We start from the raw sequence: 27,769 nt of genomic DNA, 5'->3' as shown, positions 1-27,769 counted from the left end.
TTCTGAACTCCACCTTCTTTTTTTATTTGAACACCTAGATGTGGGATAGTGACCCATTCTCAGCATCCTCCGGGGGTAGAAAAGTGCAGCAGCAGTGAACGCTCGCCCCTACCATGAGGGTGGGAGGTGCAAGTAGGTTTGTTGGCCACAAACCCACTAGTAATCCATCACCCCTGCCGTACTTTTTGTCATATCAGGGATCACAAGAGTGTGGTTGCTCAGTGTGTTTGCGCCAACAGGAACTGTTCCTTCATTGTTAAAACAAAGTTCATAGTCTATGGCTCTATGTATTCATACTGGCTTCTCCATTGTTACAATCCATGTCAGCCTTGTGATGTATTGGGACCATATTTGTGCACACATAGTCACTATTTGGGATATTACTTCTCTGCTGTACTCTATCAGTCCATCTGCCAGGCACATCACTGTGGTGCCCTGTCATTTGTCGTTGCCATTTGAGTAACTTCCCAAGGAAAAATATGGTACTTGTAGACACTGGCGGTATTTCGTGTTGCCATTGCATAAACTCTGGGTCTAGATCAATGCTCCTCAACTGCGCGCTCTGTGCCTGGCATGTGTCCTTTATCCTTCATAGTGCAAGATGTACCCAGCATTGTGCCTCTAGTTAGGACTGGATGTGGAACTAAAACCTTAGGAGCCCCTGATGCGTGCAGGGTAAGTGCACACACGTAACAGCTTTCATGGATTACATTCCTTCCTGCAGTGCGCATATCGAAGTACCAGCTATTCAATGTTTCTAAACGCTGGATGTCAGAAATGGCGTCAAACCCCAATCCTTTATATAAATCACACGTCATTCATACTTCCCGTTTCATTTGTCTAAGAAAACCTGTAGGGGTGGCCGGCAAAAAGTGAGCCATTTTGTATTTCCTTTTTTTATATATTCATAAAAGCATTATTTTCCAACTGCCCCCCCCCCCTTATATGGCCACCCCATATAACAGACACACCGCCATCCACTCCAACAACCACAACCAGTGTCATACAAAACAATATAATACTTAAAATATATAATACATAATTCCTAGAACAAATTACTTTTATCTAATCTTATCCTTACATAACAGAGAGGTTTGAACACGTCGGTCAGGCATCCTTGCTTATTCCTGGAGAGGAGAAAAAAGGTTATCAAGAAAGATCCAAAATAAAAAGAATAAAAAATTTAAAAAAGAAAAAAAAAGGCAGGTGTGTGCCACTGCACACCACCCTGGCATGGATCCTTAAAAATGTCTCTTCTTTGGCTATGTCCTTACTGACCTTTGCCTTGTCTCGGGTGCTCTTCATACATCTGAGAGATGCACCCAATATCTAACTCCTTCATACAGACAACGAAGGGAGTACAGAACACCACCTCATATGGACCTTTAAACCTGGGGCTGATCAGTTCCCCAGGTAATAATGGTCCAGTTGTAATATGGGCAATGCTGTGTATGGAACTATGGTATTGCTTTCTACAGGGTGGTCACTAATCCCCCTCCCCCTTTACCGTGCACTAATACCACCCCTGTGTGCCTCTGTCCCGTCTCTTGGTAAATTATTGATGACCCATCAACATATAGTATGTCTCCTTTCGTCAATACATAAGCCGTTCGTCAGAGTGGGAAAATAAATAAAACTCCTGTGTATAATCCAGAGTTGCTAAAACAGGGGCCGTGCAAATAGTTTAAGTCCTCAAATTGTCCAGTCATTTCTTTAGTCCATTCCAATTTACTTTTAAGTCCTCTGTCCTTAACTGACACTTTGTAACAGCGGCCTTGTGTAGACTGCGTAGTCTAGGACCCATGCCATACAATAATTACATAAGCCCAAAAACTGCTGTATTTCCTTGACAGTACTGGGCCTAGGGGTGGCGCATACTGCCGCTGCCCTATCTGGCAATATTCTTTTCCCATTCGCAGAAATGAGTTGTTCCAAGTATAGTCCCTCCTGTAGGCAGTATTGTATCTTCTTTTTATCTGCCTTGCACCCTTAGAGAGCCAGCAATTACAATAATGCAACAGAAACCCTCCTGTACTGTTGTTCATTTTCACTAAATACCAACAGATCATCCACATTCTGGATGATTGTGCAAGGCACCTCACTTCAATGTAATCTGTCCAGGGGTCACATCTCTCAGTAACCCATCATCATGTGGATTAACAGTCCATAATTGTGCTGGCACATATCGCATGTCCTCCTCAAATAAATAAATAATGGGTCACCACTGCCATCAGGGGGCACTGTACCTTCCAATACTGCACCATGATATCACAGGGGATGCAGATTTCTCAAATAATCCCCCCATTTTGCTGATTATCCTCAAACAACTCCTCATCAGTCATTTCCTTCAATTGTACTGTCGGGTCTATACATAATACTGTGCGACACTCACACCCGTCCTGGTCTCTTCCAATCAGCACTACTCTTTTGTCTGACAATACTAGTCCTGGCAAGTCTAATGACAATATTGTCCCTGCCACCATCTCGGGTGGCACTACGGGTCGGAAAATAAAATCTGTGTGCACTCGGCAACATTTTGTCACAATTTGAGGCACTACTTTTACTAAAACCTTGATATCATAAGAAAATATGTCCAGGACCTCAGGAACCCCATGTACTACTGACTCCCTGGTCATTGCATTGATTATTACCATTGCCCGAGCTACACACATCCCTGGAGTGGAACACACTACCCCTTGACCTGTGAAAGAGATAGTTATATTTAGTTTTACTGAGCAGATCCCTACCCAACAAGATTACAGGGGAGCTCTCTGAATATAACAAGAGGACTCTTACTACCTTCTCTCCCACTTTTATATCCAGCTCCTCACTGTATGGAATAGTAGAAATAGCCCCAGGGAATCCATGCGTGTCAAGTGTTTTACCTGATAATGGAATGTTCCCCTCCATAATGCGTGATTTAATTGCACCGGAATCTACCATAAATATAAATTGCTTGTTTCTGATTTCCGCCTCCACCAAGGAATCCTCTTCAGGGTGTGCGGTTGTCAAGAGGATTGGGCAGCGAGTGCTCTCTGTGGGCTTTCCTAATCAGAATATGTATTTGTCCCGGGGAATGAAAAAGAGCCGCCCCCCCCTGCCATCCTGTTAAACTGAGTACCCTCACCCTGCTGTGGTTGTTGCCCACGTTGCCCCTGCCTGTCAGCCCCATAAGGGAACTGATTTTGACCCCCTTGCCCAAATTGTTGTTGTCCCATTCCTTGAGGCCCTTGGAATCGCTGCCCTAAAGGTGATGGCCCATAATTAAATCCCACCCCAGGCCTGTACATGCATTCCCTTGCAAAATGCCCCCATCTCCCGCAATGCCAGCACTGTGATGTACCCAATCCTTCTCCCCGAACCCGTATCCCCCTAAAGCTTCCTGCTCTTGCTCCTTGAAATCCTTGTTTTCCCTTGTGCTCCTGTGTGTTTTGGGCAGGAGCCCTGCAGCACCTCTCTGTAGCTGCCCTGCGCTCCGGCGCTGGATCCGAGCTGCTGGAAGCAGCCTCTTCACCACTGCCGCATCGAGCACAACATCTCAGCTGATCGTGATCTACAACGCCGACTACACAGCTGATCGTGAGCCACAGCGTCTCGTGGCCTCCACCTCCCACCCTGCCTGTACCTTGTGGACTCACCTAAGGAGCCCACACGAGGGAAATTGCCAAACCGACCCCCAAAATGGCCGCTGCACCGAACACACTGTTAGGGTTCGCACTGGTTGCCTAGCAACCTCATTTGCATTTGTATCGGACGCTAGGACCGGAGGCGGAAGCCGGCCCTAATCAACCTAAGGCCCGCTAACCAAAGGCCCTTCCTGTCTGCCCCTACAGCCCACTACTGTTTTGGGCAGGAGCCCTGCAGCACCTCTCTGTAGCTGCCCTGCGCTCCGGCGCTGGATCCGAGCTGCTGGAAGCAGCCTCTTCACCACTGCCTCATCGAGCGCAACATCTCAGCTGATCGTGATCTACAACGCCGACTACACAGCTGATGGTGAGCCACAGCGTCTCGTGGCCTCCACCTCCCACCCTGCCTGTACCTTGTGTACATTGTGGACTCACCCAAGGAGCCCACACGAGGGAAATTGCCGAACCGACCCCCAAAATGGCCGCCGCACCGAACGAACTGTTAGCATTCGCACTGGTTGCCTAGCAACCTCATTTGCATTTGTATCGGACGCTAGGACCGGAGGCGGAAGCCGACCCTAATCAACCTAAGGCCACGCTAACCAAAGGCCCTTCCTGTCTGCCCCTGTCCGCACCTGCGGCGCGGCGCTGGACTCTGCTCCGCTTATCTTCTCCTCGAAATTATCTGGCCCCCTACGTTACCCACACTCGTGGCCTAATGACGAGCAGGATCTAACCTGAACAACCTTGATCCATATCAGTCCGGTAAGACTTTTGCACAATCGCCGCTCTTAATGAAGTCTGTTACGTGTCTCTTGCTCACTGGAATGCACGCCCACTGCCTGAATACTCTGCTATGTACACCAAGCATGGGTAGAGCGTTCACCACCGTCTTTGCCAGTAATCTATGACTTATAACACCTCCGATACCTATTGTTGGCTTACATGTCCTGTGATGGTAGTGGGCCTTATGGTCTTAACAAACCACACATGATTATTCTCTATTAAGTCAATATTCTGTGCCTTTATGGTCAGTCATAAACCACACCTGGTAATGTACGATTTGTGTCGGGCCTCTGGTCACCCACAGACCACATTTGATTGACTAGTGTTGTGCCTTATGGTCTACAGACCACATTTGATTGATTTGTGTTGTACCTTATGGTCGCCCACTGACCACACTTGATTGTATTACGCCTTATGGTCGCCTACAGACCACATTTGATTGATTTGTGTTGTACCTTATGGTCGCCCATTGACCACACCTGATTGTATTACGCCTTATGGTCGCCTACAGACCACATTTGATTGACTTGTGTTGTGCCTTATGGTCGCCAATAGACCACACTTGCAACCCCTGCCTTCTAGCAACACTACCCACATCATGTATTGGTGCCTATCTACTCTCATCCACCTATTGTATATCTACACTAGACGCTGGACTAGTCAACCTAACCCACATCCTAATCAAGACACTTACACCTGCACACGCATGATAACCACCACCCCCCACTTCGTGGCCTAGCACCATGACATACTTGGATGATCCAGCACTCTGGATACGCCACTTTGCTACCAGACCAACACCTAACCAACCTTGTACTACTGCTATTAGAAACACTAGATTGAATTCTAGAACTAGCCTACCTACCTTTCCATGCTCTCTCCATCCTAGCATCTCATCCAGAAACCTCAGATTAAGAGCCTGCAGCATGAAACACTCGCATATTGACCACAACCTGGCCTATTCGACCACTGACTCAGACAAGTTAGCCCATACCCATATGCATGACCTACCTATACCACCTGAAAAATATCCTCAAAAAGACAAACTCATTAAAGCAGCCTTGGTGAATGCTAGGTCTCTTCCTGCCCATGCTCTCGACATCGCTGACTTTATATCTCACGAAAAGCTTGTTCTCCTTGCAGTCACGGAAACCTGGCTTAATGCTGCCTCCGGTCCTTCCCTGGCCCTTGCTATACCCAATGATTGTGCTATTATTAGAAGCGACAGAAATACCACTCAAACTAAGGGAGGAGGACTCGCCCTCATATTCAGAAATACATTCGACATTTAAGTCATCCAGGACGCTCAAATCCCCTCTGCTGAATCCTTGTCTATCAAGATACCCCTATCACCTAACCACACGGCAACCATGCACCTTATTTACCGACCACCAGGTCCCATCTCCTCTTTTACTGAGGATATTGCATCACTTATAACCGCAGATACCAAACCCAACTCTCAAACCATCCTACTTGGGGACTCTAATCTTGGTTTTAACGACCCTAAGAACACTAACTCCCATGACCTAGCTAACACCTTATCGGATTTGGGTCACATGCACATTATTCACGAGCCCACTCATATCAATAGCAGAACACTGGACTGGATCACTCACCTCAATTGCTCTATTGACCTTCTATCCAATGACCCATGCATTTGGTCGGATCATCACATAATAACCTTCTCTATCAAAGCCACTACACCTCACCTGGCGCCTATCATCGCCCCAGCTACCAGCACGAGAAATAAGAAAGATATTACACCTGACAAACTCTTACCCATACTACTCCCCATCCTGAACAATATCGACTCAGATGCTGACCCCACAGTCTCAGTGGATATCTACAACCAGGCTATACTCAAGGCACTGAACACCATTGCCCCCCTAAAATTGCGGAAACCCAAACAACAGCGTCACCTTAACACTTGGTTCACGCCGCAGTTAAGAGAATTACGCAAATCTAAGAGAACCGCAGAAGCACACTGGAAAAAACATCCCACAGTATCCAATAAGACTGAGCTAACCCTAGCCTCCTCTAGTTACAAAAAAGCCATCTTTATTGCTAAAAAAGACACCTATAACAAAAGAATTACACAAGCGGAATCCAACACTAAGGAACTCTTTAAGATTTTGAAAGAACTAGAATCCCCCATTGCCCCTATAGACAAATGTGTTACTGACGCACTATGGTGTAGTAATATTCAGAAGGCCTTATTAGATAAAATAGCTCGCCTACAATCCAAAATCAATGCAAAAAAATCCCTAATACTAGCTAACCCGGACTACAAACAACTACCTAACAAATCACCTACCTTTAAGTCAACCTGTAAACCTTTCAGCTTCTCACCACTCTCAATCTGGGAAGTAGAAAACATCATCAGGAAACTTAAACCGTCAAACTGCCAAGGTGATGCCTGCCCTGCCCCGATCATCAAGGCTGCTGCGCACGACCTGGCACCATTCATAACTAACCTCATCAATGCCTCTTTCAAAACGGGAGTAGTACCTGATAACCTAAAAGATGCGTGGGTCATCCCACTTCTTAAAAAACCTACTCTTGATCCAGGCAACCCGTCTAACTATAGGCCGATAACAACTGTACCTTTCTTATTAAAAATACTGGACAGAGCAGCCTATTTACAAATACAGGCCTACCTAGAATCAAACAATCTCCTAGCACTTAGGCAATCAGGTTTCAGACCGAGACACGGCACTGAAACTGCATTAATAGATCTCACTACCCAGATCCAAATCCTGAAAGACAATGGCAAACTTGCACTCCTCTTACTGCTTGACCTGTCAGCAGCTTTTGACTTGGTCAGCCACCAAACACTCCGTCACCACTTGAAAACTGCAGCTCACTTTTCAGACGCAGCCACGGCTTGGATCAGTTCCTTCTTGGCGAACAGAACCATGAGGGTCTTCTCTCCCACTGATTCTGCTGAACCTTCACCAGTACCCTGCGGAGTCCCGCAAGGCTCTTGCGTGTCCCCGACACTTTATAATGTATTCACAAAGCCTCTCTGATATCCTTGACTATCTGGGTGTCACGTATACCAATTACGCGGATGACACCCAGATACTCATTCCCATCTCGGGTAATAATGAAACAGACAGCAAAACCCTTAATGAAATCTACTCAGTAATTCAAGCATGGATGGCACATCATGGACTCTGTCTCAAGTTGATCATCCTTGGCACTCACGCCAAACTCAAAAATCTTAATCCCACATTCAAATCCTTCACTTTACTTTACTTTAATATACTTGTATAGCGCAGCCATGAACCCGAAGGCGTGAGGGCACTACAAAAACACATATAACAGATAACAGGAACAGTTTCAGGAGGCAGGGCTGAGCGGGTGAAATCATGGACCAAAAAAACAGATGTGTCTTTAGTCTTTTTTTAAAGAGTTCTAAAGATTCGATGGATCTTAGCTCCAGAGGGAGAGCATTCCAGGCTCTAGGGCCAACAGAGAAGAAGGCCGAGTCGGCTGTTCCGACAGTGTTGCACTTAGGTTCAGATAGAAGGAACAAGTCATTCGACCTAAGAGCTCTTGTGTTAGATCTTATGGGTAGTAGTTGTTGTAAGTAACCAGGCATCTTCCCAGATCTACACTTATGGACAATCGTTGGGGTGCGATATAGCGATCTAGTGGCCACAGGCAGCCAGTGTAGCTCACGTCTCGCTGGTGTGACATGATCTTTATGTTTGAGTTTCATAACGGCTCTAATAGCCCCATTTTGACAGGTATGCAGCCTATTACTTTCGGATTTGTTAATTCCCATCAGAAGGCTTGAACAGTAGTCTATTTTTGAGCCTATAATTGCTCTCGCGATAGTTTCCGCGTTATCCTGAGAAATGAGGGGCCTTAGGTGTGTTAAGAGTTTAATGTAGTATGCACAAGACGAAACAATACTACTAACATGCTGTTTCATAGACAAGTGTTGGTCAAAGGTTACTCCTAATGTTTTTACTTTTTTCAAAGGTTTGATTGATTCTTCACCCAGCTGAAAGTTGTCATACTGTAAGCCAAGTTTAGTAATGGTATGTGGTGAACCAACTACCAATAGTTCGGTTTTGGATTTGTTTAGTGCTAACTTGTTATGAACCATCCAGGTTTCAATTATAGTGAAAACTTTATTAATGGCCATTTCATCCAGTTTGTGAGATCCAAGAAGCGGGATGACACATTGAGTGTCATCCGCGTAATTGGTAAATATAATATTCTCATGGTCTAACCTTGCAAACAAAGGAGCCATGAATATATTGTAAAAGCAAGGGGAAGTGCAGGCCCCCTGTGGGACTCCACAGGTAGTAAGAATGGGCTCAGATTCGGCGTTGCCTTGGAAGACTCTGCTAACTCGGTTGCTAAGAAATTACAAAACCCATTTGCAAGCTAATGGGGAGAAGTTAGCCTCTTCAGACAACCTGGTGGCCATGATGTCATGGTCCACCAGGTCGAAGGCTGCGGAAAGATCTAATAACATAAGCAGAGAAGCCTCTTTGTTATCCATGCAAGCCATCAATTTGGATTTAAGTTCGAGCAATGCGGTTTCAGTGCCATATCCAACTCGAAAGCCCGACTGAAGGTCATTGAGGATGGAGTATGACTTTAGGTGCTCAGCAATCTGTATATATGCCACCCGGTCCAGAATCTTAAGCAAAAATGCTGTGTTGGTGATAGGGCGGTAATTGTTTGGCATGTCGACTGAGAGTCCAGGTTTCTTCAGAATGGGCATGACCCATGATTTCTTAAGGTCCTGAGGGACCGTGCCGGCGGAGATGGAGGTGTTGACAAATTGGCATATGGAGGTGATAAGCAAGGGGGCACAGGTCTTAATTATCATAGTGGTGTGTATATCATTTTTGCATCTTGTGGACTTAAGTTGGGTGATAATACTTTCTAAGTCCTTTTCTGTTATGGGGGAAAGATTAAAAGTAGGAATCGTTGATGCTCTGTGAAAGGACCATTCTGAGGGAGTAGTCATAGTGCATTTTAGATTGTTACTTTTCTCAAGTATATTCACCTTGATATTTTCTAGTTTTTTGTGCATAGCTTGTTGCATGACGTTGCACCAAGTAGCATCGTCTGAGATGGATCTATCTGGGGTAGTGTTGTTAGTCCTTTCTTGTTCTTTCAGAATGCGAAAAAGCTCTTTAGTATTATGCTGGGCATTTTGTATTCGATCATTAAAGAAGCAGGATTTAGCCTTGATGATGGCCTTTTTATAAGTCGAGATAGTGGCTTTATATTTGTTGAGAAGCAGTGGTGTGCTATCCTTTTTCCACAAATGATATGATTTGGTAGCCAGTGATTTTAATGACTGAAGCTCAGGCGTAAACCATAAATTGTGTTTAATACCGGTTTTAATCGTCTTCATCTTTATGGGAGCAAGGATTTGAGCAATGTTTTCTAAATTGGACGAAATCCTGTTTTCTAGGTTCACCATAGATGGCAATCTCATCCCTGTGTCAAATAACACCAAACCCTTGGTACCTACATCGATGCCACCTTATCCTTCTCCAAACAAACTAATGCAGTAGCATCATCAGCCGCTTACACCTGTAAGCTGATCACTGCATGTAGGCCGTTCATCTCCTCACCCAACTCTATTACTCTGGCTAGAGCATTAGTCCTATCCAAGATAGACTATTGTAATGCCCTTTACTTAGGCACCAGCCACAAAACATCAACAAACTACAAGTAATTCAAAATAATGCCATTAGGGCTGCCCTCAACATCCCCAAAAAGGTGCACATCTCTGAGACCAGACGCAAGCTACGCTGGCTCCCAGTCAAGCACAGAATATCCCTTAAAACTTTGGCCCTTACACACAAAACCAGGGCTAACCTTGCACCAGCCTACCTCACCAACCAACTTACACCTCACACTTCCTCAAGGCCACTTAGAGCAGCACAAGCTAACACTACGTCCATACCGAGATTCAAACTCCATAACTCGGGTGGTGCTAGCTTCCCGGTACAAGCCTCTAAATTATGGAACACAATCCCTGCGCTTTTGCGAGCAGAACCTTCATTTAACCGATTTAAACACAACACTAAGTGCTGGCTTCACAACTTGGACTCTATGACAGCCTAACCGCCTAATCCCAGCATGATTGACTGCCACCGGCACACGTTGTAATCAATGTACCTATACTAGACTATGTATGCATGCATTCGCATTTCTAAGTTTGTACCTACCTGTAACTGTAATGTAACGTAACCCTTATTGACTGACTGCTTTCAATTGTAACTGTAACCAGATCTAACTTATGTGCCCGTATGCCCCTGGGCCTGGCTGCGCTTTATAAATAAAATAAATACAAATACTGCCACTGTGGGTTGGGGTACTGTTCGCCTCCACCCTATTGTCCCCATCCTCCTTCGCCCCATAGTGCCGTAATTGTAGCATTCACCATTTGTTGAGTGTCTCCTGTCCTTTCCCCCTGAGCCAGTGCCGTCACTGGTGCTTGTACAATAACCTTATTTATTTTATTTTCCACTAGTTTTGCCTCGTCCATTTGCCGCTTCTGGACTGTCTCCCTGTTCTGCTCGTTGATTCTCTTAGAATGGTGGACTATTATACTTTGTATTTCTGTCCACGCTTTGGCTTCAACTCCCACTGTTTAATCTAGTGCCTTCTGGACCTCTTTGGTAATCCCCCTTTACGAGAAAATAGAAAAATTGTACCAAATGGTCTCATTGCCCCCCCGCCCCCTGTCTCAACTCTTCACATTTCCTGTAAATTAAGAATAAACCTAACTGGGTCCTCATCATCACCCATTGTGCACTGCATTAAAGAATGTAAGTCAGGGGTATCTGGGTACATCCTTTGTAGGGAATCCCATACCCTTGCCCCAACCTCGTCAAAAGCTGCTCCATCATGTCCATTATCTGCAAGACTTACCCAGTCCTTGCCCATATGTCCCCAGCCTGGTCACAAACTATGGCGACCAGTAAACTTTTAAGGTCTCCAAGTGCTAAGGCTACCCCTGCTGTTTGTTTTTCAAATTCAAAGGTCCATTTACTAGCTCTGGCTATAAGCTGGGGGAGAGCTTTAATCAAATTATGTTTGTCCATTTGAGGCCATGGCACATACTGCGTTATCCCTACTCCTTTATGTACTAGAGGCATCTGCATGTCTATTTTGTACTCTACCCCTTTTTTCTTCTGATTTTGTACTACCATTAAATCTGTCTAGTTCTTGGTCTGTCCCTCCTCATTGCCTCTTGTGGCAGGGACGGGTTTCTCGCTGCCTCCTCTCCTTGATCTCTTTCTTTCCCTGACTCTTTATTATTTCTGCCACCTTGGTCTTCCCCTCCATTTCCCTTGCTTGTTCTACTTCTTGTCCCAGGACCGTCCATACCCCCTGCCCATTACCTTTTTCAACTCAGACATTTCTTATTGCCCCAGGGTTGAATCTAACCAAACAATCTCCTGACTTCCAATCCCCTATATTCTGCACTGGTACCCTTATTTCTGGTGATACTTCTTCCATTTCTTGTAACCTGACCTTTCCCGCAATGCTCTTAACTAGTTATATCTGCATGTGGACCCTCTGGGTACACCAATACTAGGGGCATATTAAAGCTTGTGGATGGGTTATATGGAGGTGCAAAAGCTTGAGTCCTCCCACCCCCCTAGATGCTAATCCTGTTGACCCTATCTACCTCTGGAGGCTTATAGACTGGGTTTATATACCCTACTGCAGGTTTAGGCGTTATGTGGTATATCCCCTTACATGGGATCTCTTTGTCATCTTCCTGATCTTTCATATCCTTGAATAATTGCCAGAGATCTAAAATCCTTTTTGGGAATTTTTCCCCCATCCCCTTATATTTTGCTGCTAAAAAGATGACATTTTTTCTAGCATTATTCTGTTATGGGACCCCTGCTCTGGCCAGCAGCAGGACACCCCCCTTCCTTTGTTTCTACTATCCATTGTTTATTATTCTTTCAGACAGACAACATGGACAGCGACTGCTCCTTGAACACAAACCAATTTAGATGTGATGAAGGATCGAGTAAAAAAAGTAAGGGCAAATTCAGAATCACGATCAATGACCATACTGCCTCAAAGATCACTTCCGGTGTACCATGCGGGGCCAGGGGTGATAGAGCTGGGGACAAATGGGACTGGCTGACCGGCTCAATGGCCAGAAGATTATAATGCCAGGGCCCAGGGGACAGTTATCCTCCGCCCTACATCCACTTGGGTTGTTGGAAAACGCATGGTTTTAAACATCTACTGGGTGGTGGTAGTATTCGACTGGAAGATTTTGAAGTCATTTGTTTGCAGGAGACGTGGCTGTATGTTCAACCTATCAAGGACTTTTTCATCCTCATGAACCCAGCAATAAAAGGCACGAAGGGTAGACCAATGGCAGGCCTATTGACCGCTCTCAATGAAAGCTGTGGCCTGCGGGTGGCCTGGTCAAAGAACATTTCACCATTTATTCACCATTTATTCAGATCACCCTACTGGTATATCAAATTGATGAAGAGGAGGCTATGAGGCGGATCCTTTTGTGTAACTTGTATTGGAACTGCAACAACCTTGCAGCCAAGAACTTCATGGACCAGTTACTGGAGGAGGTCGACGCTGCAATGGCTGACTACTCCAACTTGAATGTGATCTTATGTGGGGACCTAAACATTCACTGTTTCAATAACTGTGGGGCTCTCATACATTTTTATCCGAGCAATCTACAAGAAGCTGAAAAACGAGGCCTGTCATTTAGGAAGGAGTTCCAGCTGAGAAATATCTCATTACTAAATGGCATTACATTGGGGGACATCCCACCAACTCCAACCTGGAAGAGAGGGACCATTTCTCATATCTTAGACTACTTTCTTGCCTCCGACAGCCTTCATTGTAGAGTAGTGGCTTTGACGATCATGGAAACTCCACAGAGTGACCACAATATGTTGAAATTAACACTTGAACTGGGCAGGACATCAAAGTCTTCGCTAGATGGGGATGACTTGGAAGTACAGCCGGGAAGAAACATAGTAAGATTACTGAGGGAAAATGTATCAACATTATCTAAAAATCTAAGAGACAATGGCAGGCCGGAAGACATCGATTATATGCTGCCCTTCGCCATCTTTAGCGAAAAATCTGGCCCAGGAAGATCAAAGGGCTTTTGCCACAAATACACTTTCAACCATGAGGTTGCCACAAGAAAAAGGAAGATAAAAAAGTTGCAAAGAATGCTGAAGAAAAATCCTTCCCCGGCATCATTTGTGGCCGTCAAGAAAATGAGGACTGCATACAATAATTGGATAAGACAGCATAGGCAATCTCTCTTGCAATCGAATGCCGAACATATGCTGGAATTGGTTGCATCTAAAAACTCTAGTGAAATGTGGCAAATTTTTAACATGCTAGACGCACCTCAACAGAGTCTCATTTCCAACCCTATTCCAGCGAAGGGCTGGATGGCCCATTTCTCCAAGCTCTTCTCAAAGCCTACCCTGCAAGCCTCAAAGGCTGTAGAAAACTCTTGTTCGAACTGGGAGTTTGAAACTGAAAGGAAAGATATCCTCGCCCTAATTAAATCGTCCAACAATTGCAGAGCAGCGGGTCCTGTAGGCCTCACGAATCTGTCATTAAAACAATATCCTGAGGAATGGGCAACTTTCTTACACCAACTTTTTCTACTGGTGAAAATAAAACGCTGTATCCCGGCCACCTAGACGAAATCCATCATTGTACCGATCTTCAAGAAGGGTGATAGGTCTGTGGCCGCAAATTACAGACCTATCGCCCTCTTGGATGTTATCGGCAAACTTTTTGCGGCCCTGATCTTGAATCACCTCACGGCCTGGAGCTGTGCATCAAAACATCGGGATGGCTGGCAAGCAGGGTTTGAAAAGGGAATCGGAAGATCGCTAAACCTCTTTCTGATAAATTACCTGAAACTGAGAACGGTAAAAAAGAACAGTAAAAATGTATACCTCGCATAAGTGGACTTGTCTCAAGCCTTTGATTCAGTAAATCGAGAGAAACTTTGGCAGAAGCTAAAAGTCTGGGGGTGCCCCACTGACATATGCGAGGCTATGGAGGCCCTTCATAACAACACAAGCATTCAAATCAAGCTGAACCAAAAGGGAGACCTGTCGAACTCCATCAAAACAGGAGTGGGCCTCAAGCAATGGTGTCGACTAGCCCCGGCCATCTTTAAACTATACATCTCAGACATAGGTGACGCCTTTACGGAAATTAGATGCTTCCCCCCTTGTATTGCAGGCTCCCCAATGAATCGATTATTGTACGCAGATGATGTCATTCTTTTGGATGAAACTCCAATCGGGCTCCAGCGCCAATTGAATGCCCTAGCTCTCTTTTTATCTTCCAATGACCTAAGAGTAAACGCCACCAAATCAATGGTGCTTACCTTGGGGAAGACAAGACGCAACCTTATGAAGTTTGAGGGTTGGCACATAAATGGGGACCAGATCCGAGAGACATCAGAATTGCTTTATTTAGGCATCCCAATCAACGCAAGCTATAGTGAAGCTCCAAGAGAAATAGCGCTAAGGTGCAAATTGAGATGCCGACAGCCCAGGCAAGACTGATCAAACGCAGATATTGTAAATTTACATTGATACCTTTGCTCCGTTTTTACACCATGAAGGTAGTCCCCATTGTGACCTATGGGGCTGAGTGCTCTGTTCAGATGAGCTGGAAGATATGGCAAATCTTAGAGGGCCTATTCTGGAGAGCTGTACTTGACCTCCGTAACTGTATACCTGTGGCTGTAATAAGAAAAGAGTTTGGACTGACTTTTCTTATTACTTACGTCAGCTGGAAAACTCTATATTTCTAATCGCAAATGCTTACTGCCTCCACCAGATAGCGGGTTTGGACTGTTGGGCCAAGCACTGAAGTCAGAAAGAGAGCCTTTACTTGTTGAATGGAGCACCAAATGTTTGAGCCTGTTGGACTCAATATACTCTACTGCGAAACTACTTATTGAAAATCCAGATCTTGTAAAGAAACGGTTGTATGAATATGATTGGATAGAGTCCTCAGTGCTGGCACAGTCATCTAAACTCTATGGCAAATACTGCGTTGCTTTGAACAAGCGAGGCCAAACTCGGCTGTATCTGAGCAAGTTTCCTTTGGCCGAGTTGCGACAGCAATTTCTCAGACTTCGCTTCAATATCTTTCCAACCAAAGAAATTCTTGAAGCAAGAAAACAGAAAAGTACGAGAGACTATAAATGTCGACTCTGGTCATCCAATGGAAACACTTCGCCATCTCATCATGAGTTGTCAGGGCATCATGGACATTCGTCGCAACGTACTGGGGGGATTTTTCGCCAACAATCGAACTTTAACAAAGAAAGACGTTTGGTTACAGCTGCTACAGGGCTCAAGGTTATCTATAACTTTTGCCCTGCTGGAGATGGTATCAATCATCTTTAAAAAACTTGACAGAGAAAAGTGAGAAAGAGTTTATTTCTGCATAACAAGATTGATAGAAGCTGCCAACTGTGGCTGCTGATTCTTCCCCTCTTCTTCCTTTTACCTGTTTTTTTCTCCTTCCTTTTATTTTTCGCTCTTTTTCCTTTTCCTTTTCACAGCAATTGACTGAAATAATTGTATTATATGTTTTCAGAACTATGGAATGTTTTGCTTATATATTTTCTTTTTTTTTTCCTCATTTTTCTCATTTTTCTTTTTTTATGTTGAATTTGGACTGTAAATGGTAAAAAGCTTCTTTTGAAGTTAACACTAAGAAAAATAAAAAATAAAAATTATTCTTTCACAATACAGTGGCAGAACCCTATGTGTTTTATTGGGGTTTCTTCCCCCATAATGTTGCATGCGTCCCTAATGCTAAGCTGCACACGCTTCTGCTTTTTACACAAAAATACAGATCAACCCACATTTTCCCCACCCCCTTATACTTTTTCCACTTTGACTACACACACACACACACACACACACACACACACTTTTTCCTTATATCCTTTGTAATACCACCTTCCCAGCCTTTTTTTAAATATGCTGAGGGTTCCATTGCTTTTACCGTCATAAAGGAATAATGCATGATACTACCTTCTCAATGGGTTATGGCTGAGAATCCCTTACTTCCCAGTCTTTATACACTGGGGCTCCCTTTTTCAATTATAAAAAGCAGAGAAACAAAAATACACGACAATTTCAATACATAACCGACCAACCTCCTATCCAGTCTACTCCTTAAAACATCACCTAAAATCCTACCAAATCTATTCCTTAACACATCACCAAAAAGTTCTATTCCATCTATTTCACTGACCTCGTACATCATCCACATCACCATACTATCATACATACATGTTCCCATGTTGTTATCTCTTGCAAGAGTATGCTAACATGGGCGTGTTTCACTTGAGTTTTTATCTTCGTTACAAAGCTGGCCTGTCTTTCTGGAGACACGCTCTGCTTTAGTGAGCAGAGAGGATTTCCTTTAGAATGGCTCCTACAAAATCGCTCAGGTTACATGCGTTTTTTGATTTAGGGGACTGATCACTATAGATGGGCGTGGCTCTTTTCCCAGTGACTGGCCTAGGGTTTCGCAAAGTACGGGGGCAAAATACTAAGATCACGTTGGGAACGTCACCACTGTAAGGGTAGCCCAACTTCCAGGGGTACTCCTTAATTATACGGGTACCCCTAATCACGCTCACACCAGAATGAATGAACCCCACTAGGGAAGCAAGGCCAAGAGTCTTATCTTGCAAGGATAACAAATGTAATCTTTACAGAAATGAGGATGGGGCAAAGAACTCTGCTCCCTGAACGGCATCTTCTGCCCCTCTTCCGTTCCAAGCTCCTCCAGACTGGTGCCAGGCAGGAGTTATATACTCTTAAATTGGTCACGGGATATGGGTATGGCTCCATCCAAAAACTGTCCTTCTACCCTACAAGTGGTGCTGCAGTGTTTCTTCATGGTCGGATTTCCATTTAGGGCATACTAACATACTTAACATATTGCTAGCCTATGCAAGAATACACAGTAGAACCTGTTTTTAATCATTTTTCTACGTTATGAACATTTATATATAAAAACATGTTCCCGTCATGCTCTCCCTATTTCGTTAATTGTACTCTGTTTTTATCTGGTCCAGTAATTCGCCTTAAACCTGGTTTTTCATAATTCTGCATTGTGTGCATTGAGTCTTAGCCTGCATGGGCTTTTTGAAAGACAGCCAACAGCTGCTGAGCCACTTTGTGTGCTCTGCCAGAGCTATTCAGTGACGGAACACCGAATGAGCTCTGCAATCTATTTTTAGCGCAGGCCACATTCCTTTTGGCAGAGAGCCTGCTTCTGTCGTGCGTTGAGATTTTAAAACTAAATAGAATTTAACATTTACAAACGTATTCAGCTAATAGTAATTTAAACCTTATATTTAAATTATAACTGCCTTCTTTTTAGTGCTCCTCCTCCCCCTGCTCTCTTGTAGTGCCTAGAAACAGTTCAAAGACGTCTTGCCTAATTCTAAAGCGCTTGGGAATGAAGGAAGGCGCTAGCTCCTTCCCAACAGTTTTTTATTTTTAACTGGGTATCTACCACGACCCCTAGGTCCCCCAGCTCCTCACACAGGGAACTGATTTTGGCCAATGGGGATGGGGTTGTTGTGCACCAAAAACATTTTTTTAAATGAATTTGTTGCACAACCACTCTCCTAGCTCGGCACTAACACACACGCACACACCTTCACATGCAGCATGCACTTGCTCACTCACATGCAAACACATCATCATACACTCACTCATTACACACAACACAAGCATGCATACACATTTAAATAAATGCATCTTCTGCCCCGATCCTGATATTTCCTCCCAGTGCTCCAGTTCCTGCGTAGCACAAACAGGAACCCGGAAGCAAAGAGCGCTTTGTGCATATGCGCACAAGAGCCAGAGCGCTGATAAAGAAGTAGCCAGCTCTGCTTGAATGTGTGGGGAGGAGCCGGAGCGCCATCTTGCACATACAAACATGCAGTTCCCCAGCCAGCATTCCCAATTGGTCATGCAAGGCTGTAGAAGCAAATCGCCCCGGGCTTTGCATGGTCCATTGGATAGGCGCATCTGGAGAACAGAACTGTCAATGGAAGCGCGATTTCCTTTGACAGTTCAAGACAGCCCATAAGCTCTATCAGCTGCAAAGAGCATCTGAGGGAGCGTTCAGTATTTACACTGGGCTGGCTCCTCACGTCCTTCATAATGGGCGAGGGTGGTGGTGGGTCGGCGCCCCCTCACCCATTATGGATGAGCCCCCACTGGTACATCCTCAATTGATCTATGCACAGTGTCAGTGTGGCTAGAGATTAAATACTGTTGACTTTGAAGTCATGTACATGAACTGCACTGTAAGTAATACAGTGATTTTGAGCACATTAATGGATCCATAGACACGCGCTAGAGTAGAAGGCTGCCAGTGTAGCTCAGCAGGTTGAGTGGCTGTTGCCGAGATCAGCGCTGGCCAATGGGCCAACTCTCGCCGGATCCGAGATCCGGCATCAGATCTCTAGCCGGATCTCGGGATCCATTTTACCTCTGCCTCAACCTCGGCAAAGATACCATACAAACGACCCTGTCTGATTTTATCAGTGCGCTCTGTCCAGGTGGTGGGGGATTCCCATCAATGTTAATCTAGATCTAGGGGCAATTAATCCCATATGCTCTGAGGCAATTTGCACTCCAATTCCTCTGTCAATAACACAGAGTCCTCTGGGTGCAAGCCAAATCTCCTCCCCCGCATGTAAACCCACCCCTGCAGACTCTAGTGTGGCTCGATAAGGAGCTAGCACTCCAGGGGACATTTCCCAGTACATTAATGTTTCACATGCTCTGTTCTGCTTCATTAACATATGCATTAACGGACTCTCACCATTGGCGATCGGTCTGTTTTTCAATATTTGTATGGCATCCAAAACACACTCACGCTGTCCTTTCAGATGTCCCTCACCAGATTTTCCCAACTGTTCTTTCAACAACCCATTCATTCTCTCAATCAACCCTGAAACCTCGGGTGATACAGGACGTGAAAGATCCATTCCACAACCCTTTCCTGACAATAGTCTTGAATCCATTTTCCTTTAACATGCGACCCGGTGTCACTTTGAATCTGTACAGGTACTCCTTAATAAATTGCCACTTGATCTAACAATTTAATCGTATTCAATTGTGTGGCTCTCTTACATGGCATCACCGTCAAGTATCCGGAATACGTGTCCACAATTGTACACGCATATTGACATCCTCTTCTAATCGGCATCGGACCGATATAATCGATCTGTCCGAGTCATTTCCCTCGTTTCAAGGTAAGCTGAATTACATGTGAAATAGATCTCAGTTTCTGATGTTGCACACCGAACATTCACAATCTCTAAAGGAATGCCAATTCCTCGATCTTGTGCCCACCTGATAGTAGCCTTTTCTCCAAGATGCCAACAGATATGTTGGCATGTTCATCTGCAACAGAATTGAACCAATGTTACAATGAGTCTGTCGTGCAGTGTGCATCCACATGATACACGGTCACCTCACTATGCATCAACATTTTGGCAATATCTTGTCACAGCTCTTTCCCCCCACACCTCTGTGGAATGAATCTTCCATCCATTCTTCTCCCCCCCACCCCCAGGAATACGATATTGTTTCACAGATAAGGGAACCTACACGGGGGCATTTTCAATGTTCCCACAAGTACGGGGTACACGTCGATGCACTCACCCCAAATTGATAGGTTTTACCTCCCAATCCTAGCCGCAGCCCCTCCAGAATATCAAATAATGTATTCAGGTATGGGAACAATGAACACTTGGTATTTATTCCTTTTCAAATTACCAATTTTCATGTCAACTGTGGTTTGGACTGCAGTGCTCCCTTTCCCTTCCAATCCAGTAATGGTGAAATGTTTGCCATTAAATCTAAAAGGATTCCCATGAATCAATGAGGCCTCTGCCCCGGAATCAACTAAGGCGCGAACCTCTTGGGTATTTCCCAATTGCCAGAATAACTTCACATTCACATGCGCGCGTCTGTCCACCTTAAATTGGGCAGCCGCTACCGGAGTTTGACCACAATCCTATTCGTATTTTGAATGTGTGTATTTGGACTGTCTCCAACATCGCACTCACAACCCTCTGTAAATCAGCATGGGCGGGATGATATGATGAAGACATCCCCATGGACTCTTCTTCCGCCTCCTCCTCAGGGTGCGCGAAAGGGACCTTGCCCCATTTGGCTTATTCACATCTTGCCTTTTCACTTGTTTGTACCATTCTTTTCCTTCGAGCCCTCTCTTTATCTATCCGATACATTTCTCGGGGTCTCGAATTCAGCTACTGAACCTCTTCCCAGGGGCATGCATATATCGTAAAACACAGCAGAGGACAAAACCGCACTCCACACATGAGGCACTGCAATTCCCAGAGATGACAAACTTGGATCAAAGTGAAGAAACGAGTTTAATATTGGTAGAAAAGTGAGGCAAAACACACACAGCAAACAAAACAGGACGCCAAGGGGGGGGGGGGGGGGTCCTGAACAACGCGTTTCGTGCTTCCCTGATCGCTTGGTCACGTTAGGGGAACACAGAAAAAAATCACCATGTAGTCCCTCTACCATTTTGCCTGTCTCCATAGGTCTACCACTATGCCGCAAAACCAGGGCAGCCATGTTGGGCTGGAGTAAAACCTCATGTAGTCCAATGGTAGAATAAACTAAGCATAGTGGTTTAACAGATTGCACAATAAAACAATTTAAGAAACATGTTTAAAATTACAGCAGATAAAAAGTAGGCACAATGGAAAACATAGAATCCCATGATAAGAGTTATGGAGTGCAAGTGCAAATCCATACATATAGTTGCATTATACGTATATTACCAATGTTGACACTTAGAGAAAAATGCAGTAGTGTCAATAATGCAACCATAGAATTAAAGCATGTTTCGAAAAGACCATAAAGTGCAAATGCAGTAATGAAAGATCTCATACATTAGACGACCCATAGCAACATCATAAAGTGCAAGTGCATTTCAGTACAAACATATCGACATAGCAGCCGTATGCAATAAGAAAGGTCGGTAATCATAAAGTGCAAGTACATATGCAAACCGATATCTTCCTCTCACAAATACCATATTATAATACATATGGCTGCGGGCTAAAGTGCAATTAGATAAAATATACACCCTAAGATCTGCAAAATTGAATGCCCGCATGCTAAAGTGCAAATGCTTGAGAACAGAAAGACTTAGCAGAACTAGACCTGGAGAATAACAAAAATGGAGAGAGAGCAAAAATGGGGAGAGGGAAACAATATCTACAAAGAAATGAAAAAGACAGATTTAAAATAAAAATGTCATGTCATAATCATAAAATAGCGTTCCCCAAATGTATCAAAAAGACAAGGCAGCCTTAGAGCTGAAAGAAAAAGTATATATGGTTAAATAACACAAATAATAAAATTGAAATAAGTAAGGCATTGCCAGGCCAGGGAAGTGTACCAAATTGATATCTGGGAGAAACAATATTGGGTAGCCAGAATCAAAAAACAAACAGACAAGAAGGAGAGGAGATAGAGCAAGAAGTGCAAGACTGTCAGATACCCATAAAAGTGTGTAGCTCGGGACTGCGCATGCACGAGCAACGCATGTGGACCTAAACTCTCCGGCTCCCGGCAGCCGCTGCATTTATCCTGTAAAATATACCCTGTTTTCCTGCTATCAAGAACCCCATCTCCCCAAGACCGGTGGTGAACGCACCTGGGCAACGATCGGCGTACTGCTGAGATAAATCGGACCCTTGGGACCCCAACGCCCACTCGAAAACCATCGGCCGGCTGGCGGGTGCGCCGCGGCCGCGCAGCGTGAGTGGAGGCGGCTCCTCACCCCTCCCCCCCGGGGCACGCCAACGCTTCGCAGCCGTGATACATGCTGGAGGGGCGTCCACGAGACACCGAAACACTCCCCGGGGAGCTCCGCTGGGATCACCGGAGTGCTGCCGGAGGATTACGCGGGAAGAGCTCTGACGCCTCCTCGCCTGGACCTGCCACAAGCCTCTCATCGGCGGTCTCTCCCCCATCAGCGAGACTGCACCACCCAGGGTTGAGCTGCGGCACACCAGGGAGGATCCAGTGCCGCGCTCCCCATCCGGAAGACAACACGGCGGCGGGGACCTGAACAAGGCCAGGTGGGGGTATGAGTGAGCCCCAGGTGCCAACCCTGCTTTTTCCCCCCCTGCTCCCCACACGACCCCTCATAATCCTGGTCCGGCGACAGGGCCGAGGCAGCCTGCGACCAGAACTCTCGTGGACCGCAACAGCAGCGTGAGTGGAGGCGGCTCCTCACCCCTCACCCCGGGACACGCCAACGCTTCGCGGCCGTGATACGCGCTGGAGGGGCTCCGACGCCTCCTTGCCTGGACCTGCCACAAGCCTCTCATCGGCGGTCTCTCCCCTCCCCCCCCCCCCCATCAGCGAGACTGCACCACCCAGGGTTGAGCTGCGGCACACCGGGGAGGATCTAGTGCCGCGCTCCCCCTCCGGAAGACATCACGGCGGCGGGGACCTGAACACAGCCAGGTAGGGGTGTGAGTGAGCCCCGGGGGCCAACCCTGCTTCTTCCCCCCTCCCCCGGTTCTCCACACGACCCCTTATAATCCTGGTCTGGCGATGGGGCCCATGCGCCTGTGAACAGTACTCTCGTGGACCGCAACAGGCAATAACCGCCCTGGGAACTCTATAGGGGCACGACCCTGCTCTCCCTCCAAGACACCCTCCTTGGATTAGGGTCTTACCACACCTGATCTGCGGTGGGGGCACGGATGTGAGGGTTGATCTGCGAGACAGCTCCCTCGGGACACAGCAATTATGGGGTGAGCTCCCCCCCACCGGCCAGGCCCACCAGTCGGTACGAGAGACCCACACCCCAGAGACAGACACTCCGCGGTCCTTGTGGCCTGAATACACCAGGGTCCCCTCGTATCACTCCTGGCCCAACTTCGGATTATACTCGTGCCGGTTGCCATACTGGGTGAGCCACCTACGACATGGGGAAAGAAAAATCCAAACGCCAAACTCTCCAAAGTAAGATGGACTTTTACACAACAGGGCCCCGCCAGGGAGTGCAGACTCCGGAAGAGGATATTGCCAGCGAGGAGACTCAGGATCCCCCAATTTCTCTCTCCGATCTCATGAAGGCGATTGGGGACTCGAGAACGTCGCTGGAACTCAAAATTGGCGGCCTGTCCTCAGAGGTCTCCCTTATCCGGCAGGATCTACGCAACCTCTCAGCTAGGGTGGGCGAGGCGGAACAAAGGGTGTCTGCCACAGAAGATACCGTCCTTCGCCTGGAACAGCACCTCGCCGCAATTGCTCAGAAAGTCTCCCAACTGGAATACCGCGCTGAGGACAATGAGGGGAGAGCGCGGCGCAATAACCGGAGGATCCTCGGAATACCGGAGAAAGAGGAGGGCCCCTGTGCCGAACTGTTACTGGAGCCCCACCTAGAACAATGATCGCAAGGCTGCTCAATTACCGGGACCGCAATACGATCCTTGAAATGGCCAGGGCCTCCGGCCCAATCACCTACAATGGATACAAGGTTGGGTTCTATCCCGATTACACCAAGTAAGTGCAAAAGGCCCGTCAGTCATTCGACTCGGTTAAGAAGAAACTCCAGTCATTATCAGTCAAATACGCCCTGTTCTTCCCGGCGCTACTCAAAGTTTACTACGAGGGCACCACCTACCTCTTCCCCAACCCCAAGGAGGCATGGGACTCGCTTGAGACTCAAATCCTCTCGGGCCCTGGAGCGGGGCGCACACCACTGGGCCCGCCCATACAGAAGCCCTGGTCCGAGCGGCCCTCGCCCTCTCGATCCCCGACCAATGCAGGCGACGGCACGGCTGGGAACCCTACAGAGAAGGGATAAACTATACGCAATGTGGGGACGATTCTGCAACACATTAATATGGGAACGCTCACTTAGCGGCTGCCACACCTAGTGCGTTGTAAGCGCTATCGCAGTCCGGGCGACCCCGAGGAAGTTCAATAAGTTATAAGTTTGATGTTTGGGCGACAGGTGCTCCCAGTTGGGGGGGGGGGGGGGGAGAGTACAGGGAGGGGGGCGTTTTAGGTATATAAGGAATCCGAATTATGGATCGAGAATGCATGACACCGAAAGGCACTGGCGAGGGGGTCCGCATGGCCTCCGGGCGAAACGGCTAATAACACTACTGTTCTCCAAGCGTCTGGCGGGTCGTCACGGAGCGACCCACTGGCGTTTCCTCTGCGGGAGCACCCCGGCGCTCCCTTGAACACTATGCAACTACCATTGATCCGCCCAGATGACGAGCTACAGGACCCACGCAGATAGGATGACCTCCAACAAGATATCCTTCCTGTCCTGGAATGTTAATGGACTGGGCTCCAGCATAAAGCGAAGGCTGGTGCTCCAATACCTTAATCGCTACTCGCCGGACATAGCTCTTTTAAACGAAACACACCTGATCGGCACAAACTCCAATTTTTTCAAAAGGTCCAACTACCCACACACCTACCAGGCCGGATTCACGAAAGGCGCCAGGGGCACGATGATCCTAGTCCACAAACGCGTCCCCCTACAGGTTAGGAAGGTCAGAACTGACCCCCGGGGCCGATATGTGTTGCTGCTCGCCGATGTCTGGGGCGAAAAATGGGGCCTCGCAGCAATTTATGCCCCCCCCCACGCTCACGAAGGAACTATTGTCTGAACTGCGGCATGTCCTCCTGGAGGAAGAGGCCGATCTGTAGGTGATAGGAGGGGACTTTAACGAGGTCATGGACACGGATCTCGATAGATCTCATAGGAGATCCGGATGCCGCCCCGCCTCTACGCCACTCGCCATGTTCGCCAAAGCCCTGGGAATGACGGACACATGGCGTTCACTCCATGACGGCGAGGCCGGTTTTTCATTCTTCTCTGGCATGCACAAGTCGTTCTCCAGGATTGATTATGCCTTCAATCCCCAGTAGCATAAACCACAGACTCCTGGCTGCTGAGTTCCTCGCAAGGGGCATTTCGGACCACTCTCCACTCCTCTTAACCCTGAAGAGCACCTGCCCAGGTCCGGATCGCAACTGGTGTCTGAACACATACCATCTGCGGCTCCCCGAGATAGCGGGGGAACTGGAAAAAAAGACAACAGAGTTTTTCGAGCTCAATGAGGGCTCAGTGGACTGCCCGATCGCGATCTGGGAGGCATATAAGACAGTTCTTCGGGGAGAAGCTATCTCGGCGGTTTCTGCCCACCAGAGAAAACAAGCCCGGAAGATCGGAGAGGCAGAGGCATATGTCCTGGAGTGTGAAAGACAGACCCTGGAGCGCAGCGACCGGGAGACGAAAGATGCCCTGACCACGGCACAAGATGCCCTCAGTAACCTAGCTCTGGACACAGCACGAACTGCCCACCAGCTCGTCCGGATTCAAATTTATGAACACGGCGACAAAGCAAATAAGACACTGGCCTGGTTGGAGAGGCGGCAACAAAACAGGGGACATGTGCGTGCCATCAAGTCACCAGATGGCACACTACTCACGGACTCTGACATTGTCGAAGCATTTGCCACCTACTATGAGAAGCTCTATACCCCACCCGCCGAGGGCTCGCCGGCTGCACCCTCCCATTACCTCGACCGGATCGAGATCCCGAAACTCTCACGACGCCAGTCGGAACTCCTGAAAGCGGAACTCACAGAGACCGAGGTGCAAGAGGCGCTAACACAGCTCCAACCCGGGAAAACCCCGGGCCCCAACGGCTTCCCCACAGAAACATGGAAATAGCTCGGAGGTAGGCTATCGACCCATATGCACCGCATGTTCCTACATAGCAAAGAACTCGGGGCGCTCCCCCCCGGACCTCAGGAAGGCATGCATCATAGTCATACATAAACCTGGGAAACCTCCGGAGGAATGTGCCTCCTATCGCCCCATCTCATTAATTAATGGAGAAGCCAAGGTCCTCGCCAGAGCACTCGCTAACAGGCTTCTGAAAGTAATAGAGACCCTTATTCATCCGGACCAGTGTGGATTTATGCCCAACAAGTCCACTCGTATGAACCTACGCAGGGTCCAACTGGCGCTGAGCAGAGCCAAAGAGATACCGGCCCCACTAGCCCTCCTGGTGGTGGACTTTGAAAAGGCATTTGACTCTGTGGGATGGGACGCTCTGTGGGCAATCATGGACCGGATGAACCTGGGACAAGCATTCATATCATGGGTCAGGCTGCTCTATGCATTCCCGGAGGCCACGGTACAAGTAAACGGCAGATCCTCTAAACCATTCCCACTGGGTAGGGGTACGAGACAGGGGTGCCCGCTGTCTCCGCTTCTCTTCCTCCTGGCTATCGAACCACTTGCTATTGAGCTCAGAGCTAACACCAACTGGACCGGGTTCGCCGGGGCGGGGGGGTGAAGACCGCCTTTCACTATATGCGGACGACCTCCTTGTCTATCTCAGTAACCCATGCATCTCATCCCTATTGTTTCCCTCATCCTTAGGGAATATCAGAACTTTGCGGGTCTGAAAGTGAATGAAACCAAAACTATTTACTTCCCAATCCAGGGGGGTGATTCCGCGATTCCTGAGTCCTGCCCATACCACATCTCTATCAGGGAATTTACATACTTAGGCATACGACTCGACCCGACACTTGAAAGGTTCCCCCAACTGAACCTACAACCTGTGCTTGAGCGGTTCAACAGAGACACTTCCCACTGGCAATCACTCCCCCTGTCACTGTTGGGTAGAGCCGCACTATTTAAGATGATGACCCTCCCCAGACTCCTCCACGTCCTTCAAAACGCCCCATTCACCATCTCCAAGGAAATCTTCGCACTTATCGATAGGAATCTCCGCACACTATTATGGGGAGGGAAGCAATCCAGAATTGCCCTTGATACGCTCCAAAGATCGGTCTGGGAGGGGGGTATTGGCTTGCCCTGCATACGTACATATTACCTTGCAACACAGATCGGAGTGGTAAACGATTGGATGCATGCAGACCCCACACTACCGCACATCCGTATCGAGCTGGAGACCATGGCCCCGTTATCCCCACTCCAGACACTGTATGCCACCCACAACCATCTCCCGAGGCTTCCCAAGATGATTCACCATGTCCGCCGAGCTTGGCGGGAGGCACACAAACTGGTCGGCTGGAAAGGAATTCCAACACTGTCCCAACCTATATGGCACAACGCACTCCTCCCAGAAGTAGTGAAAATGGGTGCTTTCGCACACTGGCACGCAAAAGGGATACATACACTGGCACATGTGATACAGGGGGGGCGCCTCCTAG

General features: G+C 47.1%; 1 protein-coding gene across 2 annotated transcripts in view; it reads right to left on the bottom strand.

Moving 5' to 3' along the window:
- PPIE (peptidylprolyl isomerase E) overlaps positions 1–27,769 on the bottom strand; it is a 247,697-nt gene that overhangs the window by 182,423 nt on the left and 37,505 nt on the right. The window lies entirely within an intron of this gene.

Source organism: Ambystoma mexicanum, chromosome 11 (assembly GCF_040938575.1).
Source record: "Ambystoma mexicanum isolate Mex_15411 chromosome 11, UKY_AmexF1_1, whole genome shotgun sequence".
Taxonomy (NCBI): domain Eukaryota; kingdom Metazoa; phylum Chordata; class Amphibia; order Caudata; family Ambystomatidae; genus Ambystoma; species Ambystoma mexicanum.
This window is presented reverse-complemented; position numbering and strand designations above follow the sequence as displayed.